Here is an 18,372-nt window from a genome sequence, read left to right as displayed (position 1 = left end):
GTTTGCGGCCGCACCACTCTGTACGAAGTAGAAGCTTCTAAGTTGTTCCAGTCACCAAGAAAGAGGCACAGAAATTTAAGTTTTAGTTTTTGAAAATTCAGTTTTTGGCTGCTTTTGCTGCCTTGTAGTTGACCTAGGACCTCAAGATTTTGCATGAACCGAACTCTGGCAGCCACATTACACGAGAAAAAGCGAGAGGTGGTAATTCGTAGTAAAAACCGCAGAAAACATAACGTTTTCAACATTTGTTTTCGTATCCACGTAACTGAAAATCTTCACATTGGACGCATTACTCTCAGAAACGTTTACATTCATCGTCTGGCAACTAATGCAGCGTGATGACGTTTGCGGTCGCACCACTCTGTACGAAGTAGAAGCTTCTAAGTAGTTGCAACCACCAAGAAAGAGGCACAGAAATTCAAATTTTAGTTTTTGAAAATTCAGTTTTTGGCTGCTTTTGCTGCCTTGTAGTTGACCTAGGACCTTAAGATTTTGCATGAACCGAACTCTGGCAGCCACATTACACGAGAAAAAGCGAGAAGTGGTAATTCGTAGTAAAAACCGCATAAAACATAACGTTTTCAACATTTGTTTTCGAAATGACGTAACTGAAAATCCTCACATTGGACGCATTACTCTCAGAAACGTTTACATTTATCGTCTGGCAACTAATGCAGCGTGATGACGTTTGCGGTCGCACCACTCTGTACGAAGTAGAAGCTTCTAAGTTGTTGCAGTCACCAAGAAAGGGGCACAGAAATTCAAGTTTTAGTTTTTGAAAATTCAGTTTTTGGCTGCTTTTGCTGCCTTGTAGTTGCCCTACGACTTTAAGATTTTGCATGAACCGAACTCTGGCAGCCACATTACACGAGAAAAAGCGAGAAGTGGTAATTCGTAGTAAAAACCGCAGAAAACATAACGTTTTCTACATTGTTTTCGTATCGACGTAACTGAAAATCTTCACATTGGACGCATTACTCTCAGAAACGTTTACATTTATCGTCTGGCAACTAATGCAGCGTGATGACGTTTGCGGTCGCACCACTCTGTACGAAGTAGAAGCTTCTAAGTTGTTGCAGTCACCAAGAAAGAGGCACAGAAATTCAAGTTTTAGTTTTTGAAAATTCAGTTTTTGGCTGCCTTTGCTGCCTCGTAGTTGACCTAGAACCTTAAGATTTTGCATGAACCGAACTCTGGCAGCCACATTACACGAGAAAAAGCGAGAAGTGGTAATTCGTAGTAAAAACCGCAGAAAACATAACGTTTTCAACATTTGTTTTCCGAATGACGTAATTGAAAATCTTCACATTGGACGCATTACTCTCAGAAACGTTTACATTTATCGTCTGGCAACTAATGCCGCGTGATGACGTTTGCGGTCGCACCACTCTGTACGAAGTAGAAGCTTCTAAGTTGTTGCAGTCACCAAGAAAGAGGCACAGAAATTCAAGTTTTAGTTTTTGAAAATTCAGTTTTTGGCTGCTTTTGCTGCCTTGTAGTTGACCTACGACCTTAAGATTTTGCATGAACCGAACTCTGGCAGCCACATTACACGAGAAAAAGCGAGAAGTGGTAATTCGTAGTAAAAACCGCAGAAAACATAACGTTTTCTACATTGTTTTCGTATAGACGTAACTGAAAATCTTCACATTGGACGCATTACTCTCAGAAACGTCTACATATATCGTCTGGCAACTAATGCAGCGTGATGACGTTTGCGGTCGCACCACTCTGTACGAATTAGAAGCTTCTAAGTTGTTGCAGTCACCAAGAAAGAGGCACAGAAATTCAAGTTTTAGTTTTTGAAAATTCAGTTTTTGGCTGCTTTTGCTGCCTTGTAGTTGACCTAGGACCTTAAGATTTTGCATGAACCGAACTCTGGCAGCCACATTACACGAGAAATAGCGAGAAGTGGTAATTCGTAGTAAAAACCGCAGAAAACATAACGTATTCAACATTTGTTTTCGAAATGACGCAACTGAAAATCTTCACATTGGACGCATTACTCTCAGAAACGTTTACATTTATCGTCTGGCAACTAATGCAGCGTGATGACGTTTGCGGTCGCACCACTCTGTACGAAGTAGAAGCTTCTAAGTTGTTGCAGTCACCAAGAAAGAGGCACAGAAATTCAAGTTTCAGTTTTTGAAAATTCAGTTTTTGGCTGCTTTTGCTGCCTTGTAGTTGACCTAGGACCTTAAGATCTTGCATGAACCGATCTCTGGCAGCCACATTACACGAGAAAAAGCGAGAAGTGGTAATTCGTAGTAAAAACCGCAGAAAACATAACGTTTTCTACATTGTTTTCGTATCGACGTAACTGAAAATCTTCACATTGGACGCATTACTCTCAGAAACGTTTACATTTATCGTCTGGCAACTAATGCAGCGTGATGACGTTTGCGGTCGCACCACTCTGTACGAAGTAGAAGCTTTTAAGTTGTTGCAGTCACCAAGAAAGAGGCACAGAAATTCAAGTTTTAGTTTTTGAAAATTCAGTTTTTGGCTGCTTTTGCTGCCTTGTAGTTGACATAGGACCTTAAGATTTTGCATGAACCGAACTCTGGCAGCCACATTACACGAGAAAAAGCGAGAAGTTGTAATTCGTAGTAAAAACCGCAGAAAACATAACGTTTTCAACATTTGTTTTCGAAATAACGTAACTGAAAATCTTCACATTGGACGCATTACTCTCAGAAACGTTTACATTTATCGTCTTGCAACTAATGCAGCGTGATGACGTTTGCGGTCGCACCACTCTGTACGAAGTAGAAGCTTCTAAGTTGTAGCAGTCACCAAGAAAGAGGCACAGAAATTCAAGTTTTAGTTTTTGAAAATTCAGTTTTTGGCTGCTTTTGCCGCCTTGTAATTGACCTAGGACCTTAAGATTTTGTATGAACCGAACTCTGGCAGCCACATTACACGAGAAAAAGCGAGAAGTGGTAATTCGTAGTAAAAACCGCAGAAAACATAACGTTTTCTACATTGTTTTCGTATCGACATAACTGAAAATCTTCACATTGGACGCATTACTCTCAGAAACGTTTACATTTATCGTCTGGCAACTAATGCAGCGTGATGACGTTTGCGGTCGCACCACTCTGTACGAAGTAGAATCTTCTAAGTTGTTGCAGTCACCAGGAAAGAGGCACAGAAATTCAAGTTTTAGTTTTTGAAAATTCAGTTTTTGGCTGCTTTTGCTGCCTTGTAGTTGACCTAGGACCTCAAGATTTTGCATGAACCGAACTCTGGCAGCCACATTACACGAGAAAAAGCGAGAAGTGGTAATTCGTAGTAAAAACCGCAAAAAACATAACGTTTTCAACATTTGTTTTCGTATCCACGTAACTGAAAATCTTCACATTGGACGCATTACTCTCAGAAACGTTTACATTTATCGTCTGGCAACTAATGCAGCGTGATGACGTTTGCGGTCGCACCACTCTGTACGAAGTAGAAGCTTCTAAGTTGTTGCAACCACCAAGAAAGAGGCACAGAAATTCAAATTTTAGTTTTTGAAAATTCAGTTTTTGGCTGCTTTTGCTGCCTTGTAGTTGACCTAGGACCTTAAGATTTTGCATGAACCGAACTCTGGCAGCCACATTACACGAGAAAAAGCGGGAAGTGGTAATTCGTAGTAAAAACCACATAAAGCATAACGTTTTCAACATTTGTTTTCGAAATGACGTAACTGAAAATCTTCACATTGGACGCCTTACTCTCAGAAACGTTTACATTTATCGTCTGGCAACTAATGCAGCGTGATGACGTTTGCGGTCGCACCACTCTGTACGAAGTAGAAGCTTTTAAGTTGTTGCAGTCACCAAGAAAGAGGCACAGAAATTCAAGTTTTAGTTTTTGAAAATTCAGTTTTTCGCTGCTTTTGCTGCCTTGTAGTTGACCTAGGACCTTAAGATTTTGCATGAACCGAACTCTGGCAGCCACATTACACGAGAAAAAGCGAGAAGTGGTAATTCGTAGTAAAAACCGCAGAAAACATAACGTTTTCTACATTGTTTTCGTATAGACGTAACTGAAAATCTTCACATTGGACGCATTACTCTCAGAAACGTCTACATATATCGTCTGGCAACTAATGCAGCGTGATGACGTTTGCGGTCGCACCACTCTGTACGAATTAGAAGCTTCTAAGTTGTTGCAGTCACCAAGAAAGAGGCACAGAAATTCAAGTTTTAGTTTTTGAAAATTCAGTTTTTGGCTGCTTTTGCTGCCTTGTAGTTGACCTAGGACCTTAAGATTTTGCATGAACCGAACTCTGGCAGCCACATTACACGAGAAATAGCGAGAAGTGGTAATTCGTAGTAAAAACCGCAGAAAACATAACGTATTCAACATTTGTTTTCGAAATGACGCAACTGAAAATCTTCACATTGGACGCATTACTCTCAGAAACGTTTACATTTATCGTCTGGCAACTAATGCAGCGTGATGACGTTTGCGGTCGCACCACTCTGTACGAAGTAGAATCTTCTAAGTTGTTGCAGTCACCAGGAAAGAGGCACAGAAATTCAAGTTTTAGTTTTTGAAAATTCAGTTTTTGGCTGCTTTTGCTGCCTTGTAGTTGACCTAGGACCTCAAGATTTTGCATGAACCGAACTCTGGCAGCCACATTACACGAGAAAAAGCGAGAAGTGGTAATTCGTAGTAAAAACCGCAAAAAACATAACGTTTTCAACATTTGTTTTCGTATCCACGTAACTGAAAATCTTCACATTGGACGCATTACTCTCAGAAACGTTTACATTTATCGTCTGGCAACTAATGCAGCGTGATGACGTTTGCGGTCGCACCACTCTGTACGAAGTAGAAGCTTCTAAGTTGTTGCAACCACCAAGAAAGAGGCACAGAAATTCAAATTTTAGTTTTTGAAAATTCAGTTTTTGGCTGCTTTTGCTGCCTTGTAGTTGACCTAGGACCTTAAGATTTTGCATGAACCGAACTCTGGCAGCCACATTACACGAGAAAAAGCGGGAAGTGGTAATTCGTAGTAAAAACCGCATAAAGCATAACGTTTTCAACATTTGTTTTCGAAATGACGTAACTGAAAATCTTCACATTGGACGCCTTACTCTCAGAAACGTTTACATTTATCGTCTGGCAACTAATGCAGCGTGATGACGTTTGCGGTCGCACCACTCTGTACGAAGTAGAAGCTTTTAAGTTGTTGCAGTCACCAAGAAAGAGGCACAGAAATTCAAGTTTTAGTGTTTGAAAAATCAGTTTTTGGCTGCTTTTGCTGCCTTGTAGTTGACCTGGGACTTTAAGATTTTGCATGAACCGAACTCTGGCATCCACATTACACGAGAAAAAGCGAGAAGTGGTAATTCGTAGTAAAAACCGCATAAAACATAACGTTTTCAACATTTGTTTTCGAAATGACGTAACTGAAAATCTTCACATTGGACGCATTACTCTCAGAAACGTTTACATTTATCGTCTGGCAACTAATGCAGCGTGATGACGTTTGCGGTCGCACCAATCTGTACGAAGTAGAATCTTCTAAGTTGTTGCAGTCACCAAGAAAGAGGCACAGAAATTCAAGTTTTAGTTTTTGAAAATTCAGTTTTTGGCTGCTTTTGCTGCCTTGTAGTTGACCTAGGACCTCAAGATTTTGCATGAACCGAACTGTGGCAGCCACATTACACGAGAAAAAGCGAGAAGTGGTAATTCGTAGTAAAAACCGCAGAAAACATAACGTTTTCTACATTGTTTTCGTATCGACGTAACTGAAAATCTTCACATTGGACGCATTACTCTCAGAAACGTTTACATTTATCGTCTGGCAACTAATGCAGCGTGATGACGTTTGCGGTCGCACTACTCTGTACGAAGTAGAAGCTTCTAAGTTGTTGCAGTCACCAAGAAAGAGGCACAGAAATTCAATTTTTAGTTTTTGAAAATTCAGTTTTTGGCTGCTTTTGCTGCCTCGTAGTTGTCCTAGAACCTTAAGATTTTGCATGAACCGAACTCTGGCAGCCACATTACACGAGAAAAAGCGAGAAGTGGTAATTCGTAGTAAAAACCGCAGAAAACATAACGTTTTCAACATTTGTTTTCCGAATGACGTAATTGAAAATCTTCACATTGCACGCATTACTCTCAGAAACGTTTACATTTATCGTCTGGCAACTAACGCCGCGTGATGACGTTTGCGGTCGCACCACTCTGTACGAAGTAGAAACTTCTAAGTTGTTGCAGTCACCAAGAAAGAGGCACAGAAATTCGAGTTTTAGTTTTTGAAAATTCAGTTTTTGGCTGCTTTTGCTGCCTTGTAGTTGACCTAGGACCTTAAGATTTTGCATGAACCGAACTCTGGCAGCCACATTACACGAGAAAAAGCGAGAAGTGGTAATTCGTAGTAAAAACCGCAGAAAACATAACGTTTTCTACATTGTTTTCGTATCGACGTAACTGAAAATCTTCACATTGGACGCATTACTCTCAGAAACGTTTACATATATCGTCTGGCAACTAATGCAGCGTGATGACGTTTGCGGTCGCACCACTCTGTACGAAGTAGAAGCTTCTAAGTTGTTGCAGTCACCAAGAAAGAGGCACAGAAATTCAAGTTTTAGTTTTTGAAAATTCAGTTTTTGGCTGATTTTGCTGGCTTGTAGTTGACCTAGGACCTTAAGATTTTGCATGAACCGAACTCTGGCAGCCACATTACACGAGAAAAAGCGAGAAGTGGTAATTCGTAGTAAAAACCGCAGAAAACATAACGTTTTCAACATTTGTTTTCGAAATGACGTAACTGAAAATCTTCACATTGGACGCATTACTCTCAGAAACGTTTACATTTATCGTCTGGCAACTAATGCAGCGTGATGACGTTTGCGGTCGCACCACTCTGTACGAAGTAGAAGCTTCTAAGTTGTTGCAGTCACCAAGAAAGAGCCACAGAAATTCAAGTTTTAGTTTTTGAAAATTCAGTTTTTGGCTGCTTTTGCTGCCTTGTAGTTGACCTAGGACCTTAAGATTTTGCATGAACCGAACTCTGGCAGCCACATTACACGAGAAAAAGCGAGAAGTGGTAATTCGTAGTAAACACCGCATAAAACATAACGTTTTCAACATTTGTTTTCGAAATGACGTAACTGAAAATCTTCACATTGGACGCATTACTCTCAGAAACGTTTACATTTATCGTCTGGCAACTAATGCAGCGTGATGACGTTTGCGGTCGCACCACTCTGTACGAAGTAGAAGCTTCTAAGTTGTTGCAGTCACCAAGAAAGAGGCACAGAAATTCAAGTTTTAGTTTTTGAAAATTCAGTTTTTGGCTGCTTTTGCTGCCTTGTAGTTGACCTAGGACCTTAAGATCTTGCATGAACCGATCTCTGGCAGCCACATTACACGAGAAAAAGCGAGAAGTGGTAATTCGTAGTAAAAACCGCAGAAAACATAACGTTTTCTACATTGTTTTCGTATCGACGTAACTGAAAATCTTCACATTGGACGCATTACTCTCAGAAACGTTTACATTTATCGTCTGGCAACTAATGCCGCGTGATGACGTTTGCGGTCGCACCACTCTGTACGAAGTAGAAGCTTCTAAGTTGTTGCAGTCACCAAGAAAGAGGCACAGAAATTCAAGTTTTAGTTTTTGAAAATTCAGTTTTTGGCTGCTTTTGCCGCCTTGTAGTTGACCTAGGACCTTAAGATTTTGCATGAACCGAACTCTGGCAGCCACATTACACGAGAAAAAGCGAGAAGTAGTAATTCGTAGTAAAAACCGCAGAAAACATAACGTTTTCAACATTTGTTTTCGAAATGACGTAACTGAAAATCTTCACATTGGACGCATTACTCTCAGAAACGTTTACATTTATCGTCTGGCAACTAATGCAGCGTGATGACGTTTGCGGTCGCACCACTCTGTACGAAGTAGAAGCTTCTAAGTTGTTGCAGTCACCAAGAAAGAGGCACAGAAATTCAAGTTTTAGTTTTTGAAAATTCAGTTTTTGGCTGCTTTTGCTGCCTTGTAGTTACCTAGGACCTTAAGATTTTGCATGAACCGAACTCTGGCAGCCACATTACACGAGAAAAAGCGAGAAGTGGTAATTCGTAGTAAAAACCGCAGAAAACATAACGTTTTCAACATTTGTTTTCGAAATGACGTAACTGAAAATCTTCACATTGGACGCATTAATCTCAGAAACGTTTACATTTATCGTCTGGCAACTAATGCAGCGTGATGACGTTTGCGGTCGCACCACTCTGTACGAAGTAGAAGCTTCTAAGTTGTTGCAGTCACCAAGAAAGAGGCACAGAAATTCAAGTTTAAGTTTTTGAAAATTCAGTTTTTGGCTGCTTTTGCTGCCTTGTAGTTGACCTAGGACCTTAAGATTTTGCATGAACCGAACTCTGGCAGCCACATTACACGAGAAAAAGCTAGAAGTGGTAATTCGTTGTAAAAACCACAGAAAACATATCGTCTTCTACATTGTTTTCGTATCGACGTAACTGAAAATCTTCACATTGGACGCATTACTCTCAGAAACGTTTACAGTTATCGTCTGGCAACTAATGCAGCGTGATGACGTTTGCGGTCGCACCACTCTGTACGAAGTAGAAGCTTCTAAGTTGTTGCAGTCACCAAGAAAGAGGCACAGAAATTCAAGTTTTAGTTTTTGAAAATTCAATTTTTGGCTGCTTTTGCTGCCTTGTAGTTGACCTAGGACCTTAAGATTTAGCATGAACCGAACTCTTGCAGCCACATTACACGAGAAAAAGCGAGAAGTGGTAATTCGTAGTAAAAACCGCAGAAAACATAACGTTTTCTACATTGTTTTCGTATCGACGTAACTGAAAATCTTCACATTGGGCGCATTACTTTCAGAAACGTTTACATTTATCGTCTGGCAACTAATGCAGCGTGATGACGTTTGCGGTCGCACCACTCTGTACGAAGTAGAAGCTTCTAAGTTGTTGCAGTCACCAAGAAAGAGGCACAGAAATTCAAGTTTTAGTTTTTGAAAATTCAGTTTTTGGCTGCTTTTGCTGCCTTGTAGTTGACCTAGGACCTTAAGATTTTGCATGAACCGAACTCTGGCAGCCACATTACACGAGAAAAAGCGAGAAGTGGTAATACGTATTAAAAACCGCAAAAAACATAACGTTTTCTATATTGTTTTCGTATCGACGTAACTGAAAATCTTCACATTGGACACATTACTCTCAGAAACGTTTACATTTATCGTCTGGCAACTAATGCAGCGTGATGACGTTTGCGGTCGCACCACTCTGTACGAAGTAGAAGCTTCTAAGTTGTTGCAGTCACCAAGAAAGAGGCACAGAAATTCAAGTTTTAGTTTTTGAAAATTCAGTTTTTGGCTGCTTTTGCTGACTTGTAGTTGACCTAGGACCTTAAGATTTTGCATGAAACGAACTCTGGCAGCCACAATACACGAGAAAAAGCGAGAAGTGGTAATTCGTAGTAAAAACCGCAGAAAACATAACGTTTTCAACTTTTGTTTTCGAAATGACGTAACTGAAAATCTTCACATTGGACGCATTAATCTCAGAAACGTTTACATTTATCGTCTGGCAACTAATGCAGCGTGATGACGTTTGCGGTCGCACCACTCTGTACCAAGTAGAAGCTTCTAAGTTGTTGCAGTCACCAAGAAAGAGGCACAGAAATTCAAGTTTTAGTTTTTAAAAATTCAGTTTTTGGCTGCTTTTGCTGCCTTGTAGTTGACCTAGGACCTTAAGATTTTGCATGAACCGAACTCTGGCAGCCACATTACACGAGAAAAAGCGAGAAGTGGTAATTCGTAGTAAAAACCGCAGAAAACATAACGTTTTCTACATTGTTTTCGTATCGACATAACTGAAAATCTTCACATTGGACGCATTACTCTCAGAAACGTTTACATTTATCGTCTGGCAACTAATGCAGCGTGATGACGTTTGCGGTCGCACCACTCTGTACGAAGTAGAATCTTCTAAGTTGTTGCAGTCACCAGGAAAGAGGCACAGAAATTCAAGTTTTAGTTTTTGAAAATTCAGTTTTTGGCTGCTTTTGCTGCCTTGTAGTTGACCTAGGACCTCAAGATTTTGCATGAACCGAACTCTGGCAGCCACATTACACGAGAAAAAGCGAGAAGTGGTAATTCGTAGTAAAAACCGCAAAAAACATAACGTTTTCAACATTTGTTTTCGTATCCACGTAACTGAAAATCTTCACATTGGACGCATTACTCTCAGAAACGTTTACATTTATCGTCTGGCAACTAATGCAGCGTGATGACGTTTGCGGTCGCACCACTCTGTACGAAGTAGAAGCTTCTAAGTTGTTGCAACCACCAAGAAAGAGGCACAGAAATTCAAATTTTAGTTTTTGAAAATTCAGTTTTTGGCTGCTTTTGCTATCTTGTAGTTGACCTAGGACCTTAAGATTTTGCATGAACCGAACTCTGGCAGCCACATTACACGAGAAAAAGCGGGAAGTGGTAATTCGTAGTAAAAACCGCATAAAGCATAACGTTTTCAACATTTGTTTTCGAAATGACGTAACTGAAAATCTTCACATTGGACGCCTTACTCTCAGAAACGTTTACATTTATCGTCTGGCAACTAATGCAGCGTGATGACGTTTGCGGTCGCACCACTCTGTACGAAGTAGAAGCTTTTAAGTTGTTGCAGTCACCAAGAAAGAGGCACAGAAATTCAAGTTTTAGTGTTTGAAAAATCAGTTTTTGGCTGCTTTTGCTGCCTTGTAGTTGACCTGGGACTTTAAGATTTTGCATGAACCGAACTCTGGCATCCACATTACACGAGAAAAAGCGAGAAGTGGTAATTCGTAGTAAAAACCGCATAAAACATAACGTTTTCAACATTTGTTTTCGAAATGACGTAACTGAAAATCTTCACATTGGACGCATTACTCTCAGAAACGTTTACATTTATCGTCTGGCAACTAATGCAGCGTGATGACGCTTGCGGTCGCACCAATCTGTACGAAGTAGAATCTTCTAAGTTGTTGCAGTCACCAAGAAAGAGGCACAGAAATTCAAGTTTTAGTTTTTGAAAATTCAGTTTTTGGCTGCTTTTGCTGCCTTGTAGTTGACCTAGGACCTCAAGATTTTGCATGAACCGAACTGTGGCAGCCACATTACACGAGAAAAAGCGAGAAGTGGTAATTCGTAGTAAAAACCGCAGAAAACATAACGTTTTCTACATTGTTTTCGTATCGACGTAACTGAAAATCTTCACATTGGACGCATTACTCTCAGAAACGTTTACATTTATCGTCTGGCAACTAATGCAGCGTGATGACGTTTGCGGTCGCACTACTCTGTACGAAGTAGAAGCTTCTAAGTTGTTGCAGTCACCAAGAAAGTGGCACAGAAATTCAATTTTTAGTTTTTGAAAATTCAGTTTTTGGCTGCTTTTGCTGCCTCGTAGTTGTCCTAGAACCTTAAGATTTTGCATGAACCGAACTCTGGCAGCCACATTACACGAGAAAAAGCGAGAAGTGTTAATTCGTAGTAAAAACCGCAGAAAACATAACGTTTTCAACATTTGTTTTCCGAATGACGTAATTGAAAATCTTCACATTGCACGCATTACTCTCAGAAACGTTTACATTTATCGTCTGGCAACTAACGCCGCGTGATGACGTTTGCGGTCGCACCACTCTGTACGAAGTAGAAGCTTCTAAGTTGTTGCAGTCACCAAGAAAGAGGCACAGAAATTCAAGTTTTAGTTTTTGAAAATTCAGTTTTTGGCTGCTTTTGCTGCCTTGTAGTTGACCTAGGACCTTAAGATTTTGCATGAACCGAACTCTGGCAGCCACATTACACGAGAAAAAGCGAGAAGTGGTAATTCGTAGTAAAAACCGCAGAAAACATAACGTTTTCTACATTGTTTTCGTATCGACGTAACTGAAAATCTTCACATTGGACGCATTACTCTCAGAAACGTTTACATATATCGTCTGGCAACTAATGCAGCGTGATGACGTTTGCGGTCGCACCACTCTGTACGAAGTAGAAGCTTCTAAGTTGTTGCAGTCACCAAGAAAGAGGCACAGAAATTCAAGTTTTAGTTTTTGAAAATTCAGTTTTTGGCTGCTTTTGCTGCCTTGTAGTTGACCTAGGACCTTAAGATTTTGCATGAACCGAACTCTGGCAGCCACATTACACGAGAAAAAGCGAGAAGTGGTAATTCGTAGTAAAAACCGCAGAAAACATAACGTTTTCAACATTTGTTTTCGAAATGACGTAACTGAAAATCTTCACATTGGACGCATTACTCTCAGAAACGTTTACATTTATCGTCTGGCAACTAATGCAGCGTGATGACGTTTGCGGTCGCACCACTCTGTACGAAGTAGAAGCTTCTAAGTTGTTGCAGTCACCAAGAAAGAGCCACAGAAATTCAAGTTTTAGTTTTTGAAAATTCAGTTTTTGGCTGCTTTTGCTGCCTTGTAGTTGACCTAGGACCTCAAGATTTTGCATGAACCGAACTCTGGCAGCCACATTACACGAGAAAAAGCGAGAAGTGGTAATTCGTAGTAAAAACTGCAGAAAACATAACGTTTTCAACATTTGTTTTCGTATCCACGTAACTGAAAGTCTTCAAATTGGACGCATTACTCTCAGAAACGTTTACATTTATCGTCTGGCAACTAATGCAGCGTGATGACGTTTGCGGTCGCACCACTCTGTACGAAGTAGAAGCTTTTAAGTTGTTGCAACCACCAAGAAAGAGGCACAGAAATTCAAATTTTAGTTTTTGAAAATTCAGTTTTTGGCTGCTTTTGCTGCCTTGTAGTTGACCTAGGACCTTAAGATTTTGCATGAACCGAACTCTGGCAGCCACATTACACGTGAAAAAGCGAGAAGTGGTAATTCGTAGTAAACACCGCATAAAACATAACGTTTTCAACATTTGTTTTCGAAATGACGTAACTGAAAATCTTCACATTGGACGCATTACTCTCAGAAACGTTTACATTTATCGTCTGGCAACTAATGCAGCGTGATGACGTTTGCGGTCGCACCACTCTGTACGAAGTAGAAGCTTCTAAGTTGTTGCAGTCACCAAGAAAGAGGCACAGAAATTCAAGTTTTAGTTTTTGAAAATTCAGTTTTTGGCTGCTTTTGCTGCCTTGTAGTTGACCTAGGACCTTAAGATCTTGCATGAACCGATCTCTGGCAGCCACATTACACGAGAAAAAGCGAGAAGTGGTAATTCGTAGTAAAAACCGCAGAAAACATAACGTTTTCTACATTGTTTTCGTATCGACGTAACTGAAAATCTTCACATTGGACGCATTACTCTCAGAAACGTTTACATTTATCGTCTGGCAACTAATGCCGCGTGATGACGTTTGCGGTCGCACCACTCTGTACGAAGTAGAAGCTTCTAAGTTGTTGCAGTCACCAAGAAAGAGGCACAGAAATTCAAGTTTTAGTTTTTGAAAATTCAGTTTTTGGCTGCTTTTGCCGCCTTGTAGTTGACCTAGGACCTTAAGATTTTGCATGAACCGAACTCTGGCAGCCACATTACACGAGAAAAAGCGATAAGTGGTAATTCGTAGTAAAAACTGCAGAAAACATAACGTTTTCAACATTTGTTTTCGAAATGACGTAACTGAAAATCTTCACATTGGACGCATTACTCTCAGAAACGTTTACATTTATCGTCTGGCAACTAATGCAGCGTGATGACGTTTGCGGTCGCACCACTCTGTACGAAGTAGAAGCTTCTAAGTTGTTGCAGTCACCAAGAAAGAGGCACAGAAATTCAAGTTTTAGTTTTTGAAAATTCAGTTTTTGGCTGCTTTTGCTGACTTGTAGTTGACCTAGGACCTTAAGATTTTGCATGAAACGAACTCTGGCAGCCACAATACACGAGAAAAAGCGAGAAGTGGTAATTCGTAGTAAAAACCGCAGAAAACATAACGTTTTCAACTTTTGTTTTCGAAATGACGTAACTGAAAATCTTCACATTGGACGCATTAATCTCAGAAACGTTTACATTTATCGTCTGGCAACTAATGCAGCGTGATGACGTTTGCGGTCGCACCACTCTGTACCAAGTAGAAGCTTCTAAGTTGTTGCAGTCACCAAGAAAGAGGCACAGAAATTCAAGTTTTAGTTTTTAAAAATTCAGTTTTTGGCTGCTTTTGCTGCCTTGTAGTTGACCTAGGACCTTAAGATTTTGCATGAACCGAACTCTGGCAGCCACATTACACGAGAAAAAGCGAGAAGTGGTAATTCGTAGTAAAAACCGCAAAAAACATAACGTTTTCTACATTGTTTTCGTATCGACGTAACTGAAAATCTTCACATTGGACGCATTACTCTCAGAAACGTTTACATTTATCGTCTGGCAACTAATGCAGCGTGATGACGTTTGCGGTCGCACCACTCTGTACGAAGTAGAAGCTTCTAAGTTGTTGCACTCACCAAGAAAGAGGCACAGAAATTCAAGTTTTAGTTTTTGAAAATTCAGTTTTTGGCTGCTTTTGCTGCCTTGTAGTTGACCTAGGACCTTAAGATTTTGCATGAACCGAACTCTGGCAGCCACATTGCACGAGAAAAAGCGAGAAGTGGTAATTCGTAGTAAAAACCGCAGAAAACATAACGTTTTCAACATTTGTTTTCGAAATGACGTAACTGAAAATCTTCACATTGGACGCATTACTCTCAGAAACGTTTACATTTATCGTCTGGCAACTAATGCCGCGTGATGACGTTTGCGGTCGCACCACTCTGTACGAAGTAGAAGCTTCTAAGTTGTTGCAGTCACCAAGAAAGAGGCACAGAAATTCAAGTTTTAGTTTTTGAAAATTCAGTTTTTGGCTGCTTTTGCTGCCTTGTAGTTGACCTAGGACCTTAAGATTTTGAATGAACCGAACTCTGGCAGCCACAAAACACGAGAAAAAGCGAGAAGTGGTAATTCGTAGTAAAAACCGCAGAAAACATAACGTTTTCAACATTTGTTTTCGAAATGACGTAACTGTAAATCTTCACATTGGACGCATTACTCTCAGAAACGTTTACATTTATCGTCTGGTAACTAATGCAGCGTGATGACGTTTGCGCTCGCACCACTCTGTACGAAGTAGAAGCTTCTAAGTTGTTGCAGGCACCAAGAAAGAGGCACAGAATTTCAAGTTTTAGTTTTTGAAAATTCAGTTTTTGGCTGCTTTTGATGCCTTGTAGTTGACCTAGGACCTTAAGATTTTGCATGAACCGAACTCTGGCAGCCACATTACACGAGAAAAAGCGAGAAGTGGTAATTCGTAGTAAAAACCGCAGAAAACGTTACGTTTTCTACATTGTTTTCGTATCGACGTAACTGAAAATCTTCACATTGGACGCATTACTCTCAGAAACGTTTACATTTATCGTCTGGCAACTAATGCAGCGTGATGACGTTTGCGGTCGCACCACTCTGTACGAAGTAGAAGCTTCTAAGTTGTTGCAGTCACCAAGAAAGAGCCACAGAAATTCAAGTTTTAGTTTTTGAAAATTCAGTTTTTGGCTGCTTTTGCTGCCTTGTAGTTGACCTAGGACCTTTAGATTTTGCATGAACCGAACTCTGGCAGCCACATTACACGAGAAAAAGCGAGAAGTGGTAATTCGTAGAAAAAACCGCAGAAAACATAACGTTTTCTACATTGTTTTCGTATCGACGTAACTGAAAATCTTCACATTGGACGCATTACTCTCAGAAACGTTTACATTTATCGTCTGGCAACTAATGCCGCGTGATGACGTTTGCGGTCGCACCACTCTGTACGAAGTAGAAGCTTCTAAGTTGTTGCAGTCACCAAGAAAGATGCACAGAAATTCAAGTTTTAGTTTTTGAAAATTCAGTTTTTGGCTGCTTTTGCTGCCTTGTAGTTGACCTAGGACCTTAAGATTTTGCATGAACCGAACTCTGGCAGCCACATTACACGAGAAAAAGCGAGAAGTGGTAATTCGTAGGAAAAACCGCAGAAAACATAACGTTTTCAACATTTGTTTTCGAAATGACGTAACTGAAAATCTTCACGTGGGACGCATTACTCTCAGAAACGTTTACATTTATCGTCTGGCAACTAATGCAGCGTGATGACGTTTGCGGTCGCACCACTCTGTACGAAGTAGAAGCTTCTAAGTTGTTGCAGAAAGAGGCACAGAAATTCAAGTTTTAGTTTTTGAAAATTCAGTTTTTGGCTGCTTTTGCTGCCTTGTAGTTGACCTAGGACCTTAAGATTTTGCATGAACCGAACTCTGGCAGCCACATTACACGAGAAAAAGCGAGAAGTGGTAATTCGTAGTAAAAACCGCAAAAACATAACATTTTCTACATTGTTTTCGTATCGACGTAACTGAAAATCTTCACATTGGACGCATTACTCTCAGAAACGTTTACATTTATCGTCTGGCAACTAATGCAGCGTGATGACGTTTGCGGTCGCACCACTCTGTACGAAGTAGAAGCTTCTAAGTTGTTGCAGTCACCAAGAAAGAGGCACAGAAATTCAAGTTTTAGTTTTTGAAAATTCAGTTTTTGGCTGCTTTTGCTGCCTTGTAGTTGACCTAGGACCTTAAGATTTTGCATGAACCGAACTCTGGCAGCCACATTACACGAGAAAAAGCGAGAAGTGGTAATTCGTAGTAAAAACCGCAGAAAACATAAAGTTTTCTACATTGTTTTCGTGTCGACGTAACTGAAAATCTTCACATTGGACGCATTACTCTCAGAAAAGTTTACATTTATCGTCTGGCAACTAATGCCGCGTGATGACGTTTGTGGTCGCACCACTCTGTACGAAGTAGAAGCTTCTAAGTTGTTGCAGTCACCAAGAAAGAGGCACAGAAATTCAAGTTTTAGTTTTTGAAAATTCAGTTTTTGGCTGCTTTTGCTGCCTTGTAGTTGACCTAGGACCTTAAGATTTTGCATGAACCGAACTCTGGCAGCCACATTACACGAGAAAAAGCGAGAAGTGGTAATTCGTAGTAAAAACCGCAGAAAACATAACGTTTTCAACATTTGTTTTCGAAATGACGTAACTGAAAATCTTCACATTGAACGCATTAATCTCAGAAACGTTTACATTTATCGTCTGGCAACTAATGCAGCGTGATGACGTTTGCGTTCGCACCACTCTGTACGAAGTAGAAGCTTCTAAGTTGTTGCGGAAAGAGGCACAGAAATTCAAGTTTTAGTTTTTGAGAATTCAGTTTTTGGCTGCTTTTGCTGCCTTGTAGTTGACCTAGGAACTTAAGATTTTGCATGAACCGAACTCTGGCAGCCACATTACACGAGAAAAAGCGAGAAGTGGTAATACGTATTAAAAACCGCAGAAAACATAACGTTTTCTATATTGTTTTCGTATCGACGTAACTGAAAATCTTCACATTGGACGCATTACTCTCAGAAACGTTTACATTTATCGTCTGGCAACTAATGCAGCGTGATGACGTTTGCGGTCGCACCACTCTGTACGAAGTAGAAGCTTCTAAGTTGTTGCAGTCACCAAGAAAGAGGCACGGAAATTCAAGTTTTAGTTTTTGAAAATTCAGTTTTTGGCTGCTTTTGCTGACTTGTAGTTGACCTAGGACCTTAAGATTTTGCATGAACCGAACTCTGGCAGTCACAATACACGAGAAAAAGCGAGAAGTGGTAATTCGTAGTAAAAACCGCAGAAAACATAACGTTTTCCACTTTTGTTTTCGAAATGACGTAACTGAAAATCTTCACATTGGACGCATTAATCTCAGAAACGTTTACATTTATCGTCTGGCAACTAATGCAGCGTGATGACGTTTGCGGTCGCACCACTCTGTACGAAGTAGAAGCTTCTAAGTTGTTGCAGTCACCAAGAAAGAGGCACAGAAATTCAAGTTTTAGTTTTTGAAAATTCAGTTAATGGCTGCTTTTGCTGCCTTGTAGTTGACATAGGACCTTAAGATTTTGCATGATCCGAACTCTGGCAGCCACATTACACGAGAAAAAGCGAGAAGTGGTAATTCGTAGTAAAAACCGCAAAAAACATAACGTTTTCTACATTGTTTTCGTATCGACGTAACTCAAAATCTTCACATTGGATGCATTACTCTCAGAAACGGTTACATTTATCGTCTGGCAACTAATGCAGCATGATGACGTTTGCGGTCGCACCACTCTGTACGAAGTAGAAGCTTCTAAGTTGTTGCAGTCACCAAGAAAGAGGCACAGAAATTCAAGTTTTAGTTTTTGAAAATTCAGTTTTTGGCTGCTTTTGCTGCCTTGTAGTTGACCTAGGACCTTAAGATTTTGCATCAACCGAACTCTGGCAGCCACATTGCACGAGAAAATGCGAGAAGTGGTAATTCGTAGTAAAAACCGCAGAAAACATAA

Source organism: Schistocerca serialis, unplaced genomic scaffold, assembly GCF_023864345.2.
Source record: "Schistocerca serialis cubense isolate TAMUIC-IGC-003099 unplaced genomic scaffold, iqSchSeri2.2 HiC_scaffold_1351, whole genome shotgun sequence".
Taxonomy (NCBI): Eukaryota; Metazoa; Arthropoda; class Insecta; order Orthoptera; family Acrididae; genus Schistocerca; species Schistocerca serialis.
Note: the sequence above shows the minus strand (reverse complement) of the source record.